We start from the raw sequence: 16,344 nt of genomic DNA on the forward strand, positions 1-16,344 counted from the left end.
TCTGCCTCGCACCATACACCACTAATCAACTTCTTCCCTCAACATCGCAACAGTCATCTCCACCACCACAAATTATCGCTGAAGCAACTCAACATCTTGAAAATGGGATCACAAATCACAAAGTGGTATCACATGATGAGGTCAGGTGGACTTGGCAAACGCTCCTCCCTCCCTCCCTTGCACCTCACATTTATCCTCTGACCGAGCGGCCGAGGAAATAACCAGCCATTTCGCGGGTATTTGTCAGACTCTCAAAATTAGAGTCCAACTCCCGACATACCTATCATCTCCATCCCCACCTCCCTCACTCCAGGAGGTTGAAGTTTTCAGTAAATTACAGAGATTAGGGACACAGCTATCACGCCCACTGACCTCCCAATCAAAATTTATAAGGAATTCGCCCCTAAACTTGCCACTCTTATTATTAGCTCCATAGCAAATGCATCACCTGAACAACACACTTGCCCAAGCGACTGGAAAATTTCCTATGGCAGTCCCATCCCTATAACTTCCAGCCCACAGTCCCTTAACAATAGAATACAAGGGAATGACAATGATGGAAAAATAATTACTGTAGCTTCTTTCTTTCAAACAATATGGCGCCACTATAAACACTTGCCTGAGCCATAACGGGCTGGGGCCGACCATCTGACCCTACCAAGAAAGCCTACCGGCGCCATAGGCCGAAACGTAAAAAAAAGAAAAAAATCGAAAGACAAAAGAAAAGAGCAATGTACATACGGGGTGTGGCAAACAGATAGAGAGTCATGGACAGTTGATTCCTACTCCGAGAAAATATATAAATCTTAGCTCGGAAAGGATATTAGTTACATATTTCATCCTAGAAAAATTGAGATTGACTAAACTGTTACTAGGATACTTTGGAATTATTGGGAACAGTGAAAATAAAATCTTGAAGGAGCTCCTCAATTAGTTGAATCTTCGGGATACAAAACTGACACAAAATATGGTTTTGTGAAAAAGTAATAGTGTTATCCGGAGTCTTCCAAGGAAGAGCGGTGTTTACGATGTGGCGACAAGGACAACTCTTAAGAGGCATAGAAGCATCGGTTTGTCACCACCACTGTGCGAACGTCAGCGCAAAAAGGGGAGCTGAACAAAAATGCAGACAGTGATACTCCGTCTTCAGGTCTCCAGAAGAAGAAAAAAAAAGGGTTGGTGGTGAAGCTGGTGAAATCGCCGTAACATAACTGAAAACTAACTCCACTGAAAAATGTAAATCCGGTATTAATAATTAATAATATAATTCCAGTATTAGTAAAGAACAATTTATGGAAAAAGAAAAATAGTAATCAAGTACCCCGCTAACGCTAGGAAAAGACACAGGAAAAGCTCTGGAACCAAACAGGAACTATTATGGCGAGGACGCATTTCATAGTTGTGTGACAGGGAGACAGACAAAGCGGCGCCAGGCTGAGGCAAAAATTTCGGAAACAACTTCGAATTTCTCTCTGGAACTCGAAGCATAACAAAGTCACCTACTTGTAAAGAAACAGGGATGGCACGCTCGTGTTACTGCAAGCACATAGCCTTAGATGTAGTCTGTAATTTCTCTCTGATGTCCTTATTAATGTCTGAGAAAACTTCGAGCTGACTCTTTACATATATAGTCATCTATATTACGTATATGCAGGCGAATAAGAACTACTTAGCAGGTCATATGGAAGTCTCTTTTTTACCCCAACAAGTATATAGTGGGGTACTGTCCCGTTGGCTCACAAAGATGGCTGTTTATGTTTGCTGGAACATATGCTAGCCCGTCTTCCAAGGTGTGTAACAACCCGTACAAGACAGGGCGCAGACATCTAAAGTTGTCCAATTAGTGCGTTCAACAAGGCCGTTGCTTGCTGGGTGATAACTTTACTTTATGCCAAATTCTTTGCAGAGTTCCTCTAAAAGTTGATTCTGAAACTCAGCCCCACTATCACTTAACAATACCCGAGGTATGGAGTACGGACAAAATAGATGAGTCACTAGGGCATGAGCAATGGATATAGCAGATTTGTCTTTCACAGGGGCTAAAACAGCGTACCGGTATGAGTGATCCACGTACACCAAAAGATACTTTGAGCCCTTGTGACTGGCGGGAAGTGGCGAATCAACAGAAACTCTGCCTCAAGGCCAGGGAGGATATATCAGGATTGGCGCTGGGTTAGGCACCGTATCTTTATGTTGGGCAAACTTAACACACTTAGCCACATGCGCGTCAATATCTTCGCGCATGGTTGGCCAGATCGCTCGGGCCGCTGTAAGAGTGCGCTCTCTCCCAGGATGACCAGCAATCACTGCGTCATGAACCAACTTCAGCACCGCAGGCACATAACACTTCCTTATCATGAATTGCGCGACAAACTCCTTTAATAGGACCAGTAGTGGCCCAAGACTCCGTCCTGTGACAAGGAAAACTGTGAAAAAGGCACAGGTAGTGGTGGTAGATTTGTCTCATCACCTGACTCCAGAGCGTAAGTATATTACCTTACTACAAACGTCATGACGACGCTGGGCGGCTGCTGATTTAGTTAATAAATTTGCAATGATTACAGTGGGCTTTTCTGCCACAGAGCCAACATGGACAATTCTAGGCAGGGAATCCGCTACGACGTTGGCGCGCACTGGTAATTACCTAAAAGTTGGCCCAAATTCCTGGATGGTCGGGTATCATCGCGCGAGTCGACCAGAGAGCTTTCTGCCCTTACAAAGCTCGGTGACTGGCGCGTGATCTGTCAACACTGTTAAAGGATAGCCTAGGACAATATCCCTAAAATGTTGAAGAGCCCAAGTGCTTCTTGACGTGTCACTGAATAGTTTGACTCAGCTCGGTTTAAAGTTCGACTCGCATATGCAGTAGCCCGATTCTTAACGCGAGCGTCTGGCTGCACCAAACCAGCTGCATAAATAGTAAAAGGGACGTTGTAGTCCGGGAATGCCAAGACTGGAGTGTTTATCAACGCTGACTTCGTCTGTAAAACTCTTTTCTTTATTGGCATTGCAATGAAAAGGCACCGCTTTCTTTAAAAGCTGAGTTAGAGACGAAGCAGGTTTGGCAAAACCGTTTATGAAAGCCTATAATAGCCACACGACCCTAGAAAAGACCGAACCTTTTCAACGGTTTGGGGTTGCGGAAAATTCTTTATGGCAGACATTTTATCGTCCATTGTGAGGATTTCATCCCCATCTACAGTGTGGCATATAAAGGAGATTTTTGCCTTTTAATGATCACATTTAGCCAGCTTGGCATTTAGGCCAGCTTCTTTTACGAAGCATAACTTCTACGAGTACCTTAGGTAGGTGGCCCACAACTGCCACCCGTTTTTATGTATTGTCTGTTTTGAGTAACATGTTTGTGGTCTTCCTTTATATTAGTTAGGCTCGCAATGTTACCTCACTGTCCAGGCTGGAGTCACGTTTACTGCGTTTCACTCAGGTTAATAGGACGTTAGTGAGGCATGGGGAGGCGGTGGCTGAGTGGTTAGCGTGCGGGCCCCGCACGCTAACCACCTGAGATTTTTCATTCACCACCGAGTGGTCTAAGACTACCCACATGCTGCCCTGAAGACCACCCATCAACCCGGACTCTAGAAGAACCGTCCAAGTCATTCAAGAATGAGCTCCGGGGGGGCAGCATGAGCCAAGAAAAGATGGCGCCACTATAAACACTTGCCTGCACCAAGACGGGCTCGGGCCGACCACCAGGCCCCTCAAGAAAGCCTACCGGTGCTACAGGTTTCGTCGTAAAAAAAAAAAAAAAGGACTTACCATAAGTAGTTTCTTGAAAGTGATGTAGACTGGGCAAGCGGATTGCTCTCTCTCTCTCACTTAAGGTATTTAAGGTTGCCTCGTGTAAGTATAGAAAATATATTACACAAACTTATACATATTTACAGTCTCAATGAGTGTGACTGTAAACGACTGACACCGAAAGGTGCCCAAGTCCGCTCCCACCACTTTCTGGCTGCTTTCTGATGACGGTCTCTGGTCAGCCTGTGTCGACCTCATTAAATTCCTCCGGCTGTCACCATTCTCATAACAACATACCTATAGTCTAAACAAGGTGGCGCTACCCCGAGCGATGTGTTGAGGCAGCAATATTTTTTTCATTTCTATCTACATGATCCTACATAATTACTGCCTTACAGTCTCCGACAATGCAAATCCATTCCTAGATCTCGTTTGCTCTCAAACACACTCCCTGGCAGCTCGAAGAGTCTCACGTTTGAAGGTATCCCTCAGTTCCATTGTAAGAGGCGAAGCTCCAACTCTACAACCGCTCGTCTAGGTTCGCCCAGCGCCACCTACTTTCGACTGTAAATCTCTCAGTTTCAATGCTCCGACTACTTTCGCTTCGAAACCTTCCTGAAGCCTGTTCGAAGTGGTGAGTGGCTCCCTTTTACCCCTAGTCGGCAGAAAACTTCTGGCACTTCACGCTAAAGACAACTCTCTCCTCTCTTATGACGTTACTTCCCTGGGTTCATAAAGACACTGTGCCGCCGTGGTGTCCTTGCGTCCAGCTCTCGTGAGACCCTGCTTCCGTGCCACCCACCCACGCACACACACACACACACACACACACACACACACACGTTTCGCGTTTCGCTCAACAATGAGCATCTTTAGGCTGTTATGTGTAAGAGCAAAATTATAAAACGTAAAAGTATAAAATGTAAAAGTATAGAACGTAAAAGTATAAAATGTAAAAGTATAAAATGTAAAATCAAAGTATAAAATGTAAAGGTATAAAATTTAGAAGTATAAAATGTAACAAAAAGTCTTAAAAGAGTGGCACCTGCGAGGTGTTGGTCAGGCGGTAGTCACTGACTCACTGAAAGTAGGGGGTTGGGCAGGTACTGGTACCAGTACCGGTACTAACGGTACCAACTAAACGGTACGGTACCGGTACCAGTTTGCTCGGTATCGGTACCAGATTGCTCAGATTTATTTATTGGATTTATTGAATAATTCTTCATGTCCGATTCTTTTTTTTTTTTAGATTGCTAATATATATTGTTATTGTTATTAGACTATGATCGAATACATCCATAATAAACATACATGATATTATTTTATCGAAAAAATAAATATTCACTTCATTCAGAGAGAGAGAGAGAGAAGAAACATCCTAAGTGAGGGCAGAAACAAATGAGAACACAAAGTCCACTGTGTGTGTGTGTGTGTGTGTGTCATACACACACACACACACACACACACGCACAGTGGACTTTTTTCCTCTCATTTGTTTCTGCCTTAATTAGGATGTTTCTGTTCTATTCTTCTTCTCTATATATCTCTCTCTCTCCATTATTTTATTATTGGATTTATTGGATGATTCTTCATGTCCGAATCTTTTTTTTTTAGGATACTAATATATATAGTTATTGTTATTAGACTATGAGTACATCTATAATAACTACGTATACATGCTATTTTTATCGAAAAAAAATTCCACTTCATTCAGGAGAGAGAGAGAGAGAGAGAGAGAGAGAGAGAGAGAGAGAGAGAGAGAGAGAGAGAGAGAGAGAGAGAGAGAGAGAGAGTTTTCTTTACTGAAAATTTATTTAGGAATTTCATCAGACGTCATTAAGATGAAAAATAAAACTTTGGGTACCTATACCGGGACCGGTACTAACGGTACCTGAGTTTTCGGCTATAGTACTATCGGTACTCACATTAACGGTTCCTGCCCATCCCTAACTGAAAGGCGCGGAGTCTACGGATAGCTGTGGGCTGGGAGGGGTGTGAACTATGGTGCCCTCTAGCGGGAAGTGGGGGGGGCGCCACAGTTCACACCAAGGAGACTATAGAACAGGAGAGGGGGCCTCTATGGGAGACCATGGGCGGGTGGTGGTGTATGTCGGTTGCAACAGATGGCGCAGGTGCAGCGTTGTTTACATCCAGGCGCCTTCCCCCCTCCAGACACCCAACCCCACCCCCAGTACCCATCAGCAGTGTTGCTACATGGGATCAAGCAGCAAATGTTGCTACTTTTTTCTTCAGTCTGGTTATTTCCCATTTTAAATAAAAAAAAGAAAGAAAGAAAAATACTAAAATGAACAGTAAGAACTACTATACATTTCAGCGGCGGACAAACGCTGTTTTTCGTAAATATCTCCTAAACGAATCGTTGGATCAGTATGATATTTCAGCACACTACAATTATCGTCCGGACCTAATTTATGGCTAACATACCACATTACTATATGTGTTATGGGAGGAGTTTACTCGTGAAAAATAACACAAACCCGACGAGTCATGTTGACGCATTCGAAGGAAAGTGTGCCCCCCGAACACCCTCCCAAACTATTCCTGACCACAACTACTTCTCCCCTTCTCGCTCTCATTATCCCTCCTCTTCTCCTTCTAGCTCCTCGCCTCCCTCATCACTCTTGTGTCCCTCCCTATTTCTCCCATCACTGTATTATATATTAGAATGTTATGTAGGTGTATATGTATATATATATGATTATTAACTAAGAGCATGGTACAATTCCATGGAGGCAAGAGGTATTTCACATTGATAATTACTGTACAACACCTGGGTGCGCCTCGGCAGTCAATGAGTTATACCCTGCCTCCGCAAGTCATAGCTTCGGGCTGGGGAAGGGGGATGGTGTGAGTAGGGGGGTGAAGAGGGAAACGAGGAGGGGGATACTGCAATATTGGGGTAGGGAAGGAGTGGTCTGGGGGTTGTTCGGGGCGTTGGTGGAGGGGTTAGACGAGTACCCCACACTCGTCCGATTCTGTATAACACCTTAGATATGATGACTGGATTAGGCTTAATATCAGTCAGTAAACTCCTAACATAACACATATTGCAATATGGTATGTCAGCCACAAATTAGGTCCGGGTGTTAAAGGTAGTGTGCTGAAATATCATACTGATCCAACGATTCGTTTAGGAGATATTTGCGAAAAACAGCGTTTGTCCGCTGAAATGTATAGTAAATATATTTATCAGGTAGATATAGCCTGACTGCATGTCATGTTAGGAATGCTATATTATTGTACCGTAGTTATATTACTTTATCTGCATTTGTGGGAGGTTAGCAGTGGTTAGATGTGCTTTATGTGTTTTAACTGTCTGTATACACACAGGAATGCACCGAGGTTGTAGCCCAACTGCCTTTCTTTCAAAACATGTTTTTTCTCTCAAACTCAGTGTTTTAGCACGCAAGGCAAGTATAGAGAAGGTATCGTCATACAAGCGGGAGGAAATCACTCGTTGGCAACTCCTATAGCCTTCACGCTTAGCCCCGCCCCATCCTCGTTGTCTGCCCAAACCGACGACTTCACACACCTCACTCCCACTCTGTTTCAACATTCATTTTACGAAAATTGAGACCACCATCATCTTCCTGAGAAAATTCTGCATCTGCATCGGCAATTTATTACACAAGTCAGGCTCGCCGCTCACCTCAAGCCGTGGCCTCGGGGCTGTGCGTGAGTGGCGAGTCTGACGAGTAAACAATTGCCGATGCGCATGAACGCTGTCACGGCCCGGCTTAGGTTCAGAGGCGATTTTGACCCTATGCATATTTTTACCTCGGGACGTACCCTACACCATCAGAAACAGAAAAGTATGCAGATTTAAGATCTGTGCTTAAAAAAGTGATGCGACGAAAACCAGCTGAGTACTAAGGAGTTGAAGGGAAATAAGTGCAAGAAAATATGTATTCCCTACTTTATTTAACTCTGATTTTCGTATGTGTAATTTTACAATATTGTTACAATTTTATGCTCGTGTGATGCAGAATTTTCTCAGGAAGATGATGGTGGTCTCAGTTTTTCGTAAAAATGAATGTTGGGGTCAGGAAACAGGGTGGGAGTGAGATGTGTGAAGTCGTCGGTTTGGGCAGACAACGAGGATGGGGCGGGGCTTAATTAGGCTCGAGGAAGGGGCGGAGCTTATCGAGACGCCAGCCAATCATCGTCCAGGATGAGATGCCGTGAACATTTCTATTTATAATTTTTATTCACCGACAATTGCTTCATAGGGTATATAACGAAAAATCCACATCGTATTTTATCTTATTGTAGTAGTTTATAACATAAAAAACATCCGAGAGGTCCTAATAAAAAAGCTCATTTCAAAATTTGGTTCTTCACGTTCTATGAGTGATGATACCTCTCTATACTTGCCTTGTTAGCAGCACGCTGACTTAATTCCTCCAGTAATTATTTACATAGATTTGTTGGTTTGTAGGGGGAAAGAGTGGGTGGATAAGATTATCTTGGGCTAACCGATATACTGGTTATTATAGCACTACTTCCAGTACGTCTTTCTCAGATCGACGGCAACACTGCCGTCATTCAAATATCAACACACCGGCCCCTCGTGTAACTCCCCGCCATGGCTCCAAATCTTAAATGTGCGGCCTGCTGTGTTTGTGGGAAAAAACGGAGAACACACCCTGGTGTGAAGCTCCATTTATTCCCAAAGGATGCCAGAAGGTAAATGAAGATAAATGTGGAAATTCTGACTTCTAACTTCCGCAAAATAATGAATTTCTGCGAGCAACTAGACACAACAGTGCTCTGAAGGCAAGCGAAATACGTAACGTATATTGTACACAAGCCATTCAAGCAGTCCACAGATCCCCTCAGACAACACTGGGGTGACTGTTCTTCAAGATAATGCAAGGCACCTACTTATAACCGTCCTCATCTTAAAGGTCTATGATTTTTTTTCAACCCGTAGATTTTTATGTTGACATGAAAGATTTATGGACCGATTTATGTATTATACTGAGCAGTGAAGTTACTTTTTCAATGCATCGATGCAGCCGGCCACAGGCCTGGTTGGGTAAGAGGTCAGGTCAGGCTTGGCCAAAGTTATCTCCTCACATTACAGTTAAATTAGGAAGAAGAAACCCCTAACCCCTCACAAAATCATAAGGAAGGCAAACTGTTGCTGGAGTTGACCCGCTGACTTAACCGTTGATTGCCAGTGACAAGAAGTGTGAAGCATATTACATTTCAGAAATTTCCCTAACCTTGCCTCACTGCCATATATATATATATATATATATATATATATATATATATATATATATATATATATATATATATATATATATATATATATATATATATATATATATATATATATATATATATATGTGTGTGTGTGTGTGTGTGTCAAAAGATTCAAAATTACAAGATGTAGAGATTATAATGTGTGAATATTAACTTTGTGTGAGATATGGCTGCAATTCATTCAATATTATCAAAATCTGAAAGAAGCTGCACTTTACTTGATGCATAGTCAGAAGTAAATTATTATGTGACATTGACTCATATTCATATCCCGAAGTACTGTTAGATCACACCGTCTTATTACTGAGCTAATTCTCAAGAGGCCTCCTCGATCCTTACTCAGATACATTCTAACTACTGGGGCCTTTCATCAAGGTTTGCTATGGAAAGGTATATATTTGGCAATACAAAATTAGTCAGTATTTTTTTTTTATATGCAGATTGATGATTTCATTTAAACCCAACATATACAGGTATACTTGAAGTTGCCTTGGACTAAATACATTATGATAATGGGAAGACAAAACACAAATATTTCACTAGCAAAGGAAAGAGCAGTCTGTTTAAATTTGCCCTGCATTGCATCATAAATGTTTTGAAAATAATCTATATGTAAAATATGTTTGTTTTTTCAGTTTGTTTCAAATTAAATTTTGTAAGGGGTACCAAAGTCAAACATATCCATTCATTATAAACAGGTATTGCATTGCAGCCAATATTATTTTCATGTTAACCCTTAGAAGACAGCAGTGTTTGAAGAGTAGCTCCCCAAAAATGAATGGTCTATACTCTATACATATAGTCATTGCCGACCTTAGGACCGTAGCATAAATATATATAGTTACTCTGCATAATACGTAGATATTTTTTTGTATCGTCTACTATAGATCCTACCGCAATCTCTAAGTGTTGTTATATTTCTGCCATTCAAAACTGACTGACTGAATTTGGGACTGTCTATGACAATTTATATAATCTTTAACCCTTAGACAGCAGTGGAAATATACATAGACTCTATGTATATTTCCACTGCTGTCTAAGGGTTAAAGATTATATAAATTTTTAAGGTCTGTTGCTTTCTTTCATTACATTACATTTTGTATTGATTAACAATAATTAGTTAAAATTACCATGTTGTTACTGCAGGTGCCTCCAGTGGGTGAAAGCCTTGAAAATTGGCTTTCAAAAGCATACTCAAGCCATCTGTAGTGACCACTTTGATGGGGTTCATTTTGGCAGCAAGGGCCAGCTGCTGCCGACTGCAACCCCACGTCACACAGGTAAGACGAAGTTATGCATGCTCCTTATTTATGACTTTCTTAATCTCTCTCTCTCTCTCTCTCTCTGGCAGTACGTAACGCCCGAACAACAAAAAACGACTCTCAGCCACGTCCTTCCATCCCGCCCGTGTAAATAGACACCATACACCGCAACAGACTCGTAACATTGAACCCTCCAGTACCTCTATTACCAAGCTTCAAGATAACCTAAGAGTCCTTAGTTTCAATGCGCGTAGCCTAAGAAACAAATTTGATGAACTGCGATGTCTTGCTCTGACAGAAAACTTTGACGTAATTGCTATAACCGAAACATTTATCGACACCACTAATATTGATTTAAGTTCCGAATACAACATAGATGGCTACAGATTCTTCAACAATGATCGTGTAAACCGTAGAGGGGGTGGTGTCGCCCTTTTTGTCAAAAGCTACTTGCAACCTACTGACAAAACACCAAGAAACAGTAACGTTGAACATTTGTGCGTGCGAGTAAACATTGCAAAAGTCAATTTAAATATATCTGTCACTTACAGGCCTCCGGGGCAATCACTTGATGGCGATCTTGAAATGTACAGCGTCTTAAGGCAGTCACTTAATAACAGCGACTCACTGATACTAGGAGACTTTAACCTCCCCCATATCGACTGGGCGACGCTGTCGGGTACAGAAGGTGAGTCCCATAGAATGATCGAATTTCTAGAGGAAAATTATCTAAGCCAAATGGTTTCTGAACCAACTCGACAAAATAACATACTTGACCTTGTTATAGCGACCCAAGATAACCTAGTCAGTAATGTCACGGTAGGAGAACACCTCGGTTCCTGCGATCATAAACTAGTGCGCGTTGACATTAGAGCTCAAACATCGGTGACTGAAAATAAAGTTAAGGTGCCCAATTTCAAAAGAGCCAACTTCGTAGAAATCCGACGAAAACTAATAGATATGCAACTATCAGATGACGGCAATGCAGAGGACGCCTGGCTAAACTTTAAAAATCACTTACTCACTCAGCAGGACACATTTGTCTCCTTGTGCGAGAAGTGAATTAACACTAATAAAAGTCCACCTTGGTTTAATAGCGAAATTAAACACTCAGTCAAGGAGAGAAAATTGTCTTACAGGTTAAAGAAAGACCAAAGCACGCCCGAAAACATTAGACTTTACAATGATGCAAGGCGACGAGTAAAAAGATTAGTGCATCAGGCAAAGCGTAGATATGAAGAAAATATTGCAGCCAACTGTAAAAATAATCCGAAATCCTTCTTCAGTTACATAAACAACAGAAAGGCGATCAGAAGTGGAATTGGACCTTTAACAAACAGCGACGGTGCACTAGTGACTGACAGCCAACACGTTGCAAACCTATTAAATAATTACTTTTCCTCGGTGTTTAATAATAACAGTCCTCCCACCACCACCACCAACACCAGTACTAATGTAAATCCCGAGCATGCATTGTCTAACTTTGAAATAAAACCCGATGAAGTCCTTAAAGCCCTCAAATCACTTAAAACAAATAAAAGTCCTGGACCTGATAAAGTATATCCAACTCTGCTGAAAGAAACAAAGTGCGAAATACTCTCCTCCCTCACAACCGTATTCAATATGTCCTTGCGACATGGCATTGTCCCTTCAGATTGGAAAAAGGCTAACGTGACACCGATTTTTAAGAAAGAAGATAAAAAAGTACCAGGTAATTGCAGGCCCATTAGTCTAACTTCGGTTGTAGGTAAGCTACTTGAGGGCATAATTAGAGACAAAATTGTGAGCTACCTTGAAAGCCACTCATTAATTGGGGACTCACAACATGGCTTCCGAAACAAAAGATCCTGCCTATCAAATCTATTAACCTTTTATAACGACCTCTTCACTGTTTATGACGTAACCAAATCACTGGACGTAGTCTATCTTGATTTCCAGAAAGCGTTTGATAAAGTCCCGCATCATAAATTACTTTACAAATTAAAGCAAATAGGTATTGACGGTCAGGTAAACCAATGGATCGCGAATTGGTTGAGCAACAGACAACAAAGAGTAGTGATTGACGGATTTAACTCAGAGTGGGCGCCGGTCACTAGTGGCGTCCCTCAGGGCTCGGTTCTTGGCCCAGTGCTCTTCATTATTTACATCAACGACGTGGATGTTGGACTCAATAACCGCATTAGTAAATTTGCAGACGACACAAAGATTGGTAACTCGGTTCTCACTGACGAAGACAGGCAAAGCCTCCAAGAGGATTTGCACAAAATTTCAGCTTGGTCGGATAGATGAGAGATGCCCTTTAACGTAGACAAGTGCCAGGTCCTTCAAGTTGGAACGAGGAATAAGAAGTTTGATTACGAAATGCGCGGCGTTAAACTCAAAAGCGTTCAATACGTCAAGGACCTGGGTTTCAAAATAGCGTCAAACCTCTAATTATCACAGCGGTGCATCGATGCAGCAAATAAAGCAAACATAATGTTGGGCTTCATTAAAAGAAACTTTCAATTAAAAAATAAAGAAGTAATACTTCCGCTTTACAATAGTTTAGTCAGACTCCACTTGGAATATGCGGTACAGTTTTGGTCTCCCCACCATGCAAAAGATATTGCTAAATTAGAAGGTGTTCAGCGTCGGGCAACGAAAATTATCCCTTCCTTGCGCAACAAATCCTACGAAGAAAGGCTTTCTACCCTTAACATGTTCTCTCTTGAGAAACGTCGCCTCCGAGGAAAATTGATCGAATGTTTTAAAATACTTAATGGTTTCACGAATGTAGACAGATCAACATTGTTTATGATCGATGACACTTTGCGCACGAGGAACAATGGCGTAAAACTCAGATGTAGACAAGTAAATTCAGACTGCACCAAATTTTTCTTCACCAACGTTGTAGTGCGAGAATGGAATAAGCTCCCACCATCAGTGGTCCAGTGTAACACGATTGACTCCTTCAAAAATAAGCTCGACCGTCACTTCCTTCAACTTAATATCAACTAGAGTAGAAGTGCAACGTTTTGGAGTCTTCTGATCAATGTAAAATCACTTAGGTTTAAGGACAGACCACCAAGTCTGGACCATGGGGTCTGTGTGGTCTGATTTTCTATGTAAATCTATGTAAATCTCTCTCTCTCTCTCTCATGTGTGTGTGTGTGTGTGTGTGTGTGTGTGTGTGTGTTTGTTAGTAAATGTAATACTTATACCCATTATCTATTTTGCAGATGGCCATGAGGAGCAACCACCCACTGGGTTCCCGGGTAATAGTCACAACATTTTCTTGTGTACCAAATGCAATGCATGAGTTGGTAATAGACTAATTGTGAAAGAAACCTTGATGCATTGAACAAAAGTTAGATTTCCACACTTGATGGGTTGAGTGTATTCACCTGACAGATAAGAACAAATAGTAGTTTTGTATCATTATCACTTACTTTTGATTGATTTGCTTACCTCAGCATCATCCCACAATGCAGCCGCCATTGACTTGGAGCCAATGGAGTTGGAACTCTCCTCTACACAGATTGTGCTGCCACATTATGGTTAGTGAAAATTAATTATGGTAATTACTTTACATTGTAATAAGCCATTAATATTTTGCCATGCTCATTATTATTGTTGTTGTTTTACTTTATCTTCATACTTTGGTGATTTTCAAGTTTGCAATTTAATGCTGTCTGTGTCACTGACATCCTTTACTTCATGTTTTTTCCTGGTAATCTTGCATTATGATGAATCGCTCATTCTGATGTTGGCCGCCAATGCTTCCAACACAAATTGGTGCCATACAAGTGGTTGGTGACCATAAGTATCTTAGCAACCTGGCTGCATCCATGCCATTCCTATCACGGTGCATGGAGCAAGCTTCACATAACTTTCAGACAGAGACAGCTCAATTATCGTTTTATTTCAGATTCAGTGTTTTGCTCAGTCTTTTAGGTGCAGTGTTAATATTATTAGTGGTAGTATTAATACAATTAATGTATTAATTTTCATTGATTTATCAATATTTATATTAATATATCATTAGTGTTTAAAATTTCTAATACTAATAGTAACATAAACAAAAATATCATAACTATATTTAGCTATACTCATTTATTATTATTGCTTTTCTTATTTTTAATCCCTTCAGTGTCCTAACACTTTAAATCTAGTGCTTTTCCGTCTAGCAGCCAAAGTTGTGGCCTTTGTGAATGTGTATGTCCTAAGTGTTCGTTGGTGTAACTAGCTATACATCATCAAAATCTGCATCTCTTTCTCTTTTCACCCAGTTGTCCCCATATGTACATCCTTTCAATATCCAAATAATTTCAATATACCTCTTCTAATCACTTAACTAATGAAGTCAGTTTACATCATACCCCATAACTCTTCCTTCATGATCATAACATCACCTGGCCTCTTAATTCCCGGGTACACCAACAAACCCACTTGGCAATTCTCATCTCTGTATTTTACCATGTGGACATACTCTTCCGTTTCCTTCCATGTTTCGCTGTCGAATATTATTCCACGTCTTACAAAACCACATCCCAACAGATCCGAACACATGTTTCGGTAATACCCAAGAGAATGTGGCAGCCCAAGAGGAGAGTCCAAGAAAGAGGCCACGGGTGGAGTTAAATAGAACTCAGCCACCCCCTGAGGAATGTAGCAGTATCCAACCCCAGCTGCTCAGTGTCCCCCAAGCCACAAATGAAAATGAACTGCAGCCTGACCCTGACGAGTGTGCTCCCCATTGCACTGCACCAGCTCCATGTGCTGATTTTGGCATGAATACTATTAGTTTTTATTGATTGTTGTGTTATTAATCTAATTATGACTCCACAAAATCATGCAAGAGCAGCACGCCATCATGCTCCTCTGAAGCAGAGGGAGAGGGAATAACTCCTCTGCTTTGATGAAAAAGCTGTGAAACAGACCACCACAGCATTGCAACAAAATCATTAAAAACAGTACTTTCTCACTGAATGTTTGGTTGCTTCACGGAAATTGCAGCTATTAATGAAATGTGATTGATAGTTTGAATCAGCATTTGAGAATGGACCATCCTGATGATATTTCACCATCATATAAATTTATACTCATCACATTAGGCATGCATATGTCCGCATCATTTTACACAAACAAAAGGAAAGAAATTAAATTCCCTCACTTATTTAACTTCGGCATCCCGGGAGAGTTGTAGAATTCCTTCATATAACTGCTGATTTATGTATCCTGAAATGATTTGATATTGATTGTCATAGCATTTTTTTTTTGTTGTTGTTGTTGTTCATAATCACAGAACCATGTTATTTTGTATATAATACATTTGTCCTTTACAATCTTTGATGGTGCATCCTTTCAGGTTGTCAAGTTTAGTAGCTACTCATGAGACGTATTTCGTAATAATCATTAATTTCTAGATGCTTTGCATTAAAAAAAGTGTCATGAAACCTGCCGCAAAAAATAATCAGCTATAGTCAACCCTTGCTTTAAGGAGGGGGGTAATGTTATATCCAAAAATCTTTAACATCTGAAGCATCCAATTTTTTGTGTATAACAAACCTTGTCTATTATATGAACCTAAAAGTTCCCTGTTTCCCTATATAACAATTCTTTCCTTGTATGTGATGCTTAATCCTGACATGCATCTCCATTATCAGCAGGAAGAGTAATTATAAGAATAACTGTACATATAGCTGATGTCAATGCTGATTTAGAGAGAAAGTTGATGCTAATAGCCTTACTTTTAGTAGTCCTGCCCTATAAAATGACAAAAAAAGACAATAATACATCATCATCATCATCAGCGTTTAACGTAACAATAATTCACATTAAAACAATGTACATATAGCCCAATGAGTGCACGAGATCATTTACCTCAACAGAGACTCACGCCAAGTCCGGGAGTCCTTCCCTAAATTCTGTGCCAAAATTTGTGACGCCAAGTATAATAATTAATTTTAGTGACCATTTGCATCGATTTTTCAATGTGATTAAGAAATTGCCTCTCAACAGGGTGTGAAACTGAAGGGGTTGGAGGAAACCC

The 16,344-nt window shown here is 41.0% G+C and overlaps 1 long non-coding RNA gene across 1 annotated transcript; it reads left to right on the forward strand.

Moving 5' to 3' along the window:
* Window positions 1–10,195: 10,195 nt before the first annotated feature.
* LOC126981184 (uncharacterized) lies at window positions 10,196–13,849 on the forward strand. Its single transcript, XR_007733797.1, has 3 exons — window positions 10,196–10,331; window positions 13,532–13,567; window positions 13,766–13,849. It is a non-coding gene; the product is annotated as an uncharacterized LOC126981184 (long non-coding RNA).
* The last annotated feature ends 2,495 nt before the right edge of the window (window positions 13,850–16,344 follow it).

The sequence above is a fragment of the Eriocheir sinensis genome, chromosome 47 (assembly GCF_024679095.1).
Source record: "Eriocheir sinensis breed Jianghai 21 chromosome 47, ASM2467909v1, whole genome shotgun sequence".
Taxonomy (NCBI): Eukaryota; Metazoa; Arthropoda; class Malacostraca; order Decapoda; family Varunidae; genus Eriocheir; species Eriocheir sinensis.